Consider the following 10,042-nt stretch of genomic DNA (forward strand, 5'->3'; position numbering starts at 1 on the left):
AGGGCTGTGTGATAGGTTGGACTGGATGATCTTGGAGGTCTCTTCCACCCTGGTTCATTCTATAGCAGGAACACCCAAAGCACCTGTGCTTGTCCAAAAAAAAAGCTTGTTTCTTTGTGTATGCAGTTCAATTAATACTGTCTTCCTTACACCAGTTTTGGTTGGGAAAAGGAGTGCTATTCCTAGGGAGAGCAAAGGTGGGCCACTCAAAATGCTAATTGAACTGTGTTGATTTGCACCATGCACTGTACCTCCTTTTCTGAGGGGATTCTTGCTGAGACATGATTACTGGCTATTACATGTGTTTTTGTTTTGGATGTCAGTTTCTGCAGAGGAGGAAGAATTGATAATATTGAAAACAACTCAGTGTGGGGAAAAGACCTGCCCTTTTCTGGGGAGGTGACTTGGGCTGGAAGGGAAGGTGGCTAGTTCTGCATCTTAACCAGCATCAATTCAGAATTTATGGACCCAGAAAACCTTAGCACAATATCTTTGAGTCAGATTGCCATTTCCACAAGGGAGCATTGGGACTGCAGCATTCAGGAGCTGAATTTTCATACTGTAGATAGAAGTAAATTGTATATTTCATAAGCACTTCTTCAGAGAAAACCAAGTCTTGATTATCCCAGATACCTTAGCACTCGGACTGAACAGCAGTAGCTTCTCACAATAATTCATCCATCTTAATCATCCCAAATTTTCTTTTAAAGGAAGAGCCTAACACAGCCCAGTAAGCAGAAATACTGGTTGGAGTGCAGCTGTTAGGTTAACTTGCTAAGCCTGTTATGGAGACAATCCATTCTGCTTGGTGGAAGCTGTGGGACAAATTAACATGGAGTTCACAAAGGCTTATGTTCAGAAGTAAATGGTAGTGGTCTGTACATTCAAAATGGGAGGCAGATCAAAACGCAGACAGGGAAGAGACTTCATAAGCTTCATTTCATTCTTGCTTGCTCCAGAACTGTTGGTCCACAGAGACCTGTCTCTCTGAATATGTTCTAATTCTAGAAGCTGGCATTACTGTGAGTTTAGCAGCACTTAAGTTGCTAATGGTTTTCTATATTGATTAAAACAAGGTGACAATATCTAGTGCAGAGTAGAGACCAGGACAACACCTCCTTAGAACTTGAACTGCTGTGAGAAAATGGGCAGCAGGTAAAGGTGTTTGGTTATGAAAGCCAAGATTACTAATAAGTTTCCAGACAGACAGTATTTCTGGGGGAATTACTTGTTTGTTGTTTTTAATAGCTACTTTTCATTCCAATGCATATGAATAAGAACACAGCTTGCAAAAGAGGGATCAGTTTCTGACTTCTGTAGAAATAAAATGTGATAGTGTAGCAATTTGTATGCATTAAAATTTGCTGGTTGTTCTGGCTAAGCATCCTGCCTTTGGAGTGGAATAAGCAAGAAGAGGATAGGGTAGGTCAGGTAATGCAGATATTTCAGTATTTACACAGTTAATTCTTCAGTAACAGTTACACCCAGAATTGCCTTATATGACACCTCAAAAGTTAAGACTTTGCAGAAGCTGCAGTTAGGCACACTGGTAGAAGTTAAAAACCTGTATACATTTCACAAATTACATTTAAACTAGCTTTGGAATTCCACTGCAGTGGCCCTATCTTCTGCAGAGCCGTTCATTTTAGAGGTACTACTGTAAAGCAGCAAAGTACTTGATAACGGTATGTATCTTGTTGGGAAAAGTGTCATCTCTCTTCAAAGTTGTTTCTTTCTGAAGACAGAGACAATGCATATTATGTGTGCACACAGGAAACTCCTGAGTGGTTCCCAGAAGAGCTATGGGTAAATTTCTTTATGACTCTGTTCCAGTCTTTTTTGTCAGGCTTTTTTTGGTCTTATATTCCTGCTGATAGCTGAAGTTACATTTCTTGCAAGATACATTATTTTTTTAATCACTAGTACATGTGTGTTATCAGTAAAACATCCTATTTAGGACTGACTTGTTTAGGCTCTGTCTGAATTACAGCTATTGTGAATGAGGTTGGACACTGTTAGGTGCATGGTAGATGACAGTTTTGTGCAGTGATAGAGCTCTGCAGTCATTGTTTGCTTTTTCTTTGTAAAAATAAGCTGGCTTGGGTTTTTTTTTGTCATTTGGGAAGAAATAATATTTTGCATGTGGTTTCCATATGCTGTACTTCTTAGACTGTGCTCATCCTAAGGGTCTCATAAGAATAACACTTTCTCCAGTCTGCCTCACAAATGACTATTTAGCAGTAGCTAGTTTTGAGTTTCTAAAGACAGGTACTCCTGAGGCAAGGGAAGCTATGAAAATACATTATTCTACTTGCATATGGAGTGTTTATTCTTTCAGCTCCTGTGAGAAATGTATTTAACTGCCATGCAGGAAACTTTTCCTTCAAAAAAAAAAAGAAAGGGAAAGCTTTTCTCATCCTGTGACTGTTAGACTTTTTTCAGTGTCTGTTGTTTTTCATCTTTGCTAATGTTAAATCAAGAATGAAATAAAGAAACTTATTATCCCCCTACATAATTCATGCAGTAAAATGATTTATGCGATATTTTGAAGGACTACAGTGACAAAATATTTGTCACCTCGCTGTTGAAACGTTACAGGGAAGCCAGAGATGTGATGAGTTGTATCAACGAAGTTTTACTAGAGTGAATGATTTACTGATCATCCACATAAGGGCACTCAACAAACACATCACTCTGAGACAACTGGAGGTACAGGAAAATGGGAATATCCACTTCAAAAATCCAGGAAAACATGAACTCTAGCTTCTGAACATCAGTTACTAAGTATTTGCTATTTAATCTCCTCAATGTGTGAAAGATCCTACCGTGTGTCTCTTAAGCTTGATAGCAATGAACCAGTTTTTTTTTTGTGTTACAAATTAACTGCAGTTTTGGGCCGTTAGCCAAGGAACCGAATGTACACTGACGAGTCTTACAAAGTGAGATGATGCTTCCGCTTTCTAGCTCTCCTTACGCTTCATTAAGGCATTGAGGGCCCATTTGTAGTTGTAGTCTGTCCCAGTACCCTTCACTCTTTATTGCGAAGTTGTAACAGGAAATGCTAAGACTTAACTAACACAGTGTTTTGAAGAAAGACTTGTTTAATAAGAAATCGCTAATTGGGATGTCTTCTCTGGTCTGTAATCAGGGATTTTTTTTAAGTGTTAGTGAAATTTTGGGTAAGTGAGGGGTGCCTGAAACATTTGGCAGAAAGGATGTAATTGAAAACAAAATCTAATTCACGAAGATTCAATTCACGAAACAGAGCCTAAGAGACATTCAGTAATGCTCATCTAAAGAGAGACAGAGTCCAGCTTGAAACTTCAATATTGGAAGGAAGAGGGGAGACCTGATCTATGGATTTATTAGTTTAGATATATTAAGAGCCTCAGGAGAAGCTACCTTCATTTGTGTTCTGTGACTGCTTGCTTTATTTTTTTTCATGCTAAGTTGTACAAAGATTTATTTTCCAGTGGTCTTAAAATTAGATGTCTGCAGCAGTTTTGACTCCATCTTGCTGTCAGCTGAAGATCTATCACTAATCTGAGTAAATTGTCACAGAAACCATGACAAAAAACATTTATAAAGTACATGCTAGGTTCTTTAAGAAATACTTAGTCCTTGCTTTGCTCAGAGTTCTCACCACCATCAAGAAATACGAAACCTGCTTCTGAATACAGTCTAATACTCTTTCCCTATAAAGTGATGCTGAGAAACATGTTTTAGAAATACTGCGTGTTATCAAGTGTGGTGCTGCAGCTGATGCCTGGTACCTTACATTTTACGCTCCACCTGGTTTGGAAAGAAGTGACCAAAGATGAATTGAAGTCAAGAGTGTCAGCTATTTTCTTTCGCAACCACCTTCAAAAGGAGTTCTGAGTAAGAGTAGCTTTGGAAAGGCCTCCAGGAAAAGATTGTGGTTGGGCTGAAAGCTGTGCAAGAAAGATGATTTTCCTGCCTGGTAAAAAGGTTGTCTGCTCCATTTTGGACATTCATCTGAAATGAACTTGGTCTTTCAAAGTTCTTTGTCTATGTTACTGTATTATTATTGTATGTATGTGCGTTACTCCAGAGCAAGAGTGGTTTAGGTGTGCTCTCCTGGGTGCCACTGAGGGCCCTCTGAAGCTATTGCAGCTATTACTTTATGCACCTAATAGGCAAAATCACAATCTCAGGAACCACCATAGAAATATTCTACATTATAGTTTTAATTATTGTATTGATTGGTTGTCTTTTTTTAAATACTAGTGAAAGCTTCCTGCAGTGCACATGTGCAGTGACATAAAACTGTTTAAAATAAACACTGAAACTGGCCTAGGATGTCTGGGAAGTTGTTGCTGAAATGGGATGTTGAGAACTTGACGCTGTCGTGCATGTTTTGGAACACACTTACTTTTGCTTAAAATCCAAAAGTAAAGTGAAATAAAGGTGACATCAGAGCTGCCAAGTCACAATTCCCCCCTCCCCCCCATCTATAAATCTATCTCTGCAATATGTCAGTTTATGAGGCTGTTAACAAATTATGGAAAAAAAAAACCTAGATAAGGCTGCTCACATCTCTCATAACAGTGTCTCCATTGCAGTGTATGCAGGTCCTCAGTTTTGCTAGATCTGTGCGTGGACAAACACACTCCACAGTCTTTTACCATAAAAGCACAGCAATGCAAGAACTGAATGCAAGTTCTTCTCAATAACTCTTAGCATTCCTTCTGATCAGCCATGTATACTGATTTTGCAGTTTTCATTCCTTGATCAAGCATGACAGCAGAGGTTTACAGAGTAGGAAACAGATACTGAGGGCATCAGCTGTGGTGTGAAATTGCATTGGGTTTAGAAGATTTATGATAACAGTCTCTGTAGTTGAAAGAAAATTCTCTCTGTGTTTATACAGAAATTACAATGCCTTGTGCAAATGTATAGAACACTGCTGCCATTTTGCTATTAGTTGCTCTTTAGTCACTGGAAGAACTGGAGTGGACCTATGTTTTCTAACTCAGAGCTGTTACAAGGTTTGATCTCATTACTTTCACAATATAATAGAACAGGAATTGTTATGTTACGTTACTTGGTTGCAGTTTCTCCAGGCATCTCAACAAAATTTATAGTCCCATTTTTTAGGCAGTCTGTAAAAGCTACTAAGTTTTTAATCTAAACTGGCACACAGCTAAGGAGTAGGAGAAAAAAAAGGCCAAGAGTGATTAGCAGCTGCATGTGTAAGTCTGAGGGAAAGATAGTCTTCCCCTTTGTTTTGTTTTCTCCTGGTGCATCTTCAACAGAGCTCAAATGTAAACGTCCCCATGCTTTTGCTGAGTTTAAATTTCAGATCTACGTTTGCCTGTGTGATCCTTTCCCTTTATTTATTCTCCCTGCTTTCCTTTAGTTTTTTTGCCATCTCCTTTGTCTCTTCCTGTGCTGGAACAACAAATAATGCTGAGCTGTTAAAAGAGGACAAAATTGTTCATGCAGGAAAAAACAGGAAACCAGACAATCAAAAGGGCAAAACACAGATAGTGCAAAAACTTCTAAGTGAGCACCAGGCAGGATGATGCTTTTTGCAGGACATGATCACGAGGCCAGTGCTGCAGCAGCTGGGCGTAGGGAGAAGTTGACTTTTTTCTTTCCTGAGCGTGTGCTGACAGTGCATTTGCACTTAACACTGAATGGATGAGACACTGTGAATGTTTGTGCACTGGGCTGGGATTAGTCTGGCATTGCATATTCAGCCCAAGCCCAGCTGACCGAATAATCGAGTGGGTGTATTATCTCCTCCATGGAGATGTCTCTTCAAAAGCAATAAAATGTTCACTGGGTGATCTGCTTAGTAGTTGACATGAATGTTTAGGCCAAACCCTGGTGATCAACATGTGAGTAGTAGCTGTCCTGGCCAACGCCCTCTCCAAGCTGGTTCACCAAAGCCACCAAAATCTCTTTGTTTACGATGGTGACCAGAACTGAAAAAGCTGCTCAGCCCTTGATGAGCAGCATCCTGCAGAACCATGATGCAAATAATTGCATCAGGTGAGAGCAACCCCCAAGGCCAGATCTCAATAGGAAAACCTATCTCTCACCTATCTCCATGAACTGTTGATATCAGTTCAGTGGAATCACATCTCATGCTTGGTTTGAGGGGTTTTTGGGGTTAGTTTTTTCCCTTCCCTTCCCTTCCCTTCCCTTCCCTTCCCTTCCCTTCCCTTCCCTTCCCTTCCCTTCCCTTCCCTTCCCTTCCCTTCCCTTCCCTTCCCTTCCCTTCCCTTCCCTTCCCTTCCCTTCCCTTCCCTTCCCTTCCCTTCCCTTCCCTTCCCTTCCCTTCCCTTCCCTTCCCTTCCCTTCCCTTCCCTTCCCTTCCCTTCCCTTCCCTTCCCTTCCCTTCCCTTCCCTGCGAGCTAATGACATTATCATAAAATCAACCAGGTTGGAAGAGACCTCCAAGATCATCCACTCCAACCTATCCCCCAGCCCTATCCAGTCAACTAGACCCTGGCACTAAGTGCCTCATCCAGTCTTTTCTTGAATTCCTTTTCATTCCATTATCTTAATTCCTCTTAGTCTATTCCATAGATACTGATAACCCTTTTCTCATATTGAGCCTAACTAGATAATAAAATAAATGTAAACTAATCTCTGTCTTGTTCTCTGTCTGTAATTCACCTGAAAGTATACTGCTTCTGTTTTATAAATGAAGAAAAATAATTCCTGATTTTTCCAGAAATATCATTTGGCTGATTAAAAACCCAGCAGAACTCCCTTTGTGGAAAACAGAGTAAATGCTGACTTTTGAAGCAAATGCTTCAAGGCACATTTGATCTAACATTTCAAACGACATCTCCCCTTCAGCCGCCTTGCTTTCTCGTGCTGCTGAGGGTTCAGGATCAGCTGCCTGCAATGCTGGGCTGCCAGGGCAGAAGCACAGGCAGGCTGCATGAAACGAGGCTGGTGGGAAGCTTGCTGGCCCCAGTCACAAGACTGCAGTCACAAGGCCAATTCGCTGTGGCTGGCTATTCAAACTAACATAATTTTTAGTCAGAGTAATTACCAAACAACTCTTTAACTGTTAAGGTGAGGTTTCTGTGTTTTGTTGTGTTACTGGCTATCAACAGTTTTAGGTAATTTGCTTTTATTTTACTTCAGGAATAAGTGCAAAGGTGCCTTGAAGCTTGAAATAATCATTATGTTTGGTAGCAAGCCAGCAACCTGCACTTTAAGAACAATCATGTTTGTTATGTAGCTGGTACAACACTTTACATATCTACCTGCAAAGAGAGGTAGAAATGGATAGAAAATCAAGCTGGCATTGGTTTATGTATGTCTTTATGTCAAGAAGCCATTAAGAACTGCTGTACAAGGCATATGTGTGTGCTAATACTTAAGTGCACATCTATTCTTTGGTGTACTTATAATCCATGTATTTTCAATTTTGTTTCATGCTGATGAGTGTCTGAGGACTAGCATCAGGCATCACCTTCTGTAAAAACAAGCCAGGTCAGAGCACTTCCATTGTGAGTGCTGGTTCACACCATCTTCCCTACAGCTTCTGGCAATGTTGATGGCACCATCCGCTTTATTACCACTCCATCCACTGCATACAGTCAATGTACTCTTTAAAAAAGAAAAAAAAGCTATGTCTTGTTTTCCTGGCTATCTGATTGCCCTCAGGGCAGCTGATCATGAAGGGAAGTTGTGGCCCAGTAGTGCAAGGGCTTCATAGCTGGTGACCCTCCACCACAAACACCTCACAGTTTTGAGTCAGAGAGCTCTGTAGAGGTGGTGTGAACTCATATCACACTGGTATCACTCTGTCCAGAGGGTTTAAGAATGACTGCAGAGCAATCTGTTTGCACGGTTGTGCTAAGTGTAGCAGAGAACAATAAAGTACATAGGAAGACTGCAGCTGTGGTAGGGCAAATCACTGTCTGATCTTTCAAGGTCCCTTTCAATCCCTAATGTTCTGTCATTCTGTGGAAGTGGGACTCTGGCTAACAAAATCCACAGCTCACACCAAAGAATGGTGCTGCTTTCTTAATCTGCACTTGAGGTTTGCATGAGTGGTTTATACAGGGAAGACATTGATCTCTTTACAGACACCAGCCTCCTTGCAGCCCAGAAACTGAGTATTACCATACAAGTATTACAACAGCCACTTGAACTACAGTTGTTTGCCAAATCAGTGGCCTTGCACTAGCTCATCCACTAACAGATGCTTCCGGAGCAAACTTGGGGAGAAAAGATCTTGGAAAGGCTAGCAGCTTGGTTTGTATGCAGCTCTTGATACACTGGAGAGTAGTAAGCCCCTGTTCTTGCCCTGCCCTTTTGCATCTCTCTTAGATTCTTGAAAACAGGGCCAAGATAGTAGTGATCTTTCATCTGATGCAGTACTGATATTGTTTTCTTACTAGACTGGTCTTGACTTACACTTGGGTTTAGGTCCCAAATATAGAGTTTGTCATTAAATTGGTGACATCACAAACTATTTATGTTCAAACTATTTATGTTCTTATATGAAGACTGTAAGGAGGGGAGAGAGAGACCCTCTAAGTATAAAGTATATGTATAAATATCATAGAATCATAGAATCAACCAGGTTGGAAAAGACCTCCAAGATCATCCAGTCCAACCTATCGCCCAGCCCTATCCAAACAACTAGACCATGGCACTAAGTGCCTCATCCAGTCTTTTTTGAACACCTCCAGGCACAGCGACTCCACCACCTCCCTGGGCAGCCCATTCCAATGCCAATCACTCTCTCTGGCAAGAACTTCCTCCTAACATCTAGTCTAGACCTCCCCCAGCACAACTTGAGACTTCTTCTGTTGCTGGTTGTCTGGGAGAAGAGACCAACCCCCACCTGGCTACAACCTTCCTTCAGGCAGTTGTAGACAGCAATGAGGTCATCCCTGAGCCTCCTCTTCTTCAGGTTAAGCAACCCCAGCTCCCTCAGCCTCTCCTCATAGGGTTTGTGTTCCAGGCCCCTCACCAGCTTTGTCAGCCCTCTCTGGACACATTCCAGCACCTCAACATCTCTCTTGAATTGAGGAGCCCAGAACTGGACACAGCACTCAAGGTATGGCCTGACCAGTGTTGAGTACAGGGGAAGAATAACCTCCCTTGTCCTGCTGGCCACACTGTTCCTGATGCAGGCCAGGATGCCACTGGCTCTCTTGGCCACCTGGGCACACTGCTGCCTCATCTTCAGCCTACTATCTACCAGCACTCCCAGATCCCTTTCTGCCTGGCTGCTCTCCAGCCACTCTGTCCCCAGCCTGGAGTTCTGTTTGGGGTTGTTGTGGCCAAAGTGTAGAACCCTGCACTTGGTCTTGTTAAATCTCATCCCATTGGCCTCTGCCTACCCATCCAGCCTGTCGAGGTCCCTCTGCATGGCTCTCCTACCTTCCAACAGATCCACACCTGCTCCTTTCTTGATGTTGTACAAATATATGTGCACATACACTGAGTCCACTTCAGGAAACTGATTTGCTAGCTTACATAGTTGAGGTACACAAATGTCTTCTCCAGTATAAAGTTGGCTGTTACCTAAACCCTTGCAGTTTTTTCTGCTGTCTCCTTGTTCTCCAGGATTTAAATGTTGCTTGTGTTTCACTATTGATAGGAGAGATTCCGGAAGCACATGATGAGGAACAAAACAAACAAGTACATGCTGTACTTGCTGACCCTGGCCAGCTGTCACTGATACAACTTTAAAGAGTGCCAGATAAAGAACAGCAGAATGTGATTTGGTACCTGAAGTAGTACTGATACCATATCCTCACCCCTGAGATAACAACATCAAAGGGTAAATATTTACCCATCCTATGCAATTTTCTGCCTTTATTCAGTCTACATATTCTTTATGAATAATAGAACAAAGTTGTAAGTTTTAAAATAACTGCTAGAGTTTCTCTGTAGGAGTATTTTTAACTCCTGTCTGTATCCTAATGCAGTTCACAGTGTTCTGTCTTTTGCCGGCACGGCTGGAGTCATGGAGAAGGAATGAAAAAGAGTAGATAAGGCACGAGCTGCTTACAGCATGACCATTGCCAAATAGACG

Source organism: Pogoniulus pusillus, chromosome Z, assembly GCF_015220805.1.
Source record: "Pogoniulus pusillus isolate bPogPus1 chromosome Z, bPogPus1.pri, whole genome shotgun sequence".
NCBI classification, from domain to species: domain Eukaryota; kingdom Metazoa; phylum Chordata; class Aves; order Piciformes; family Lybiidae; genus Pogoniulus; species Pogoniulus pusillus.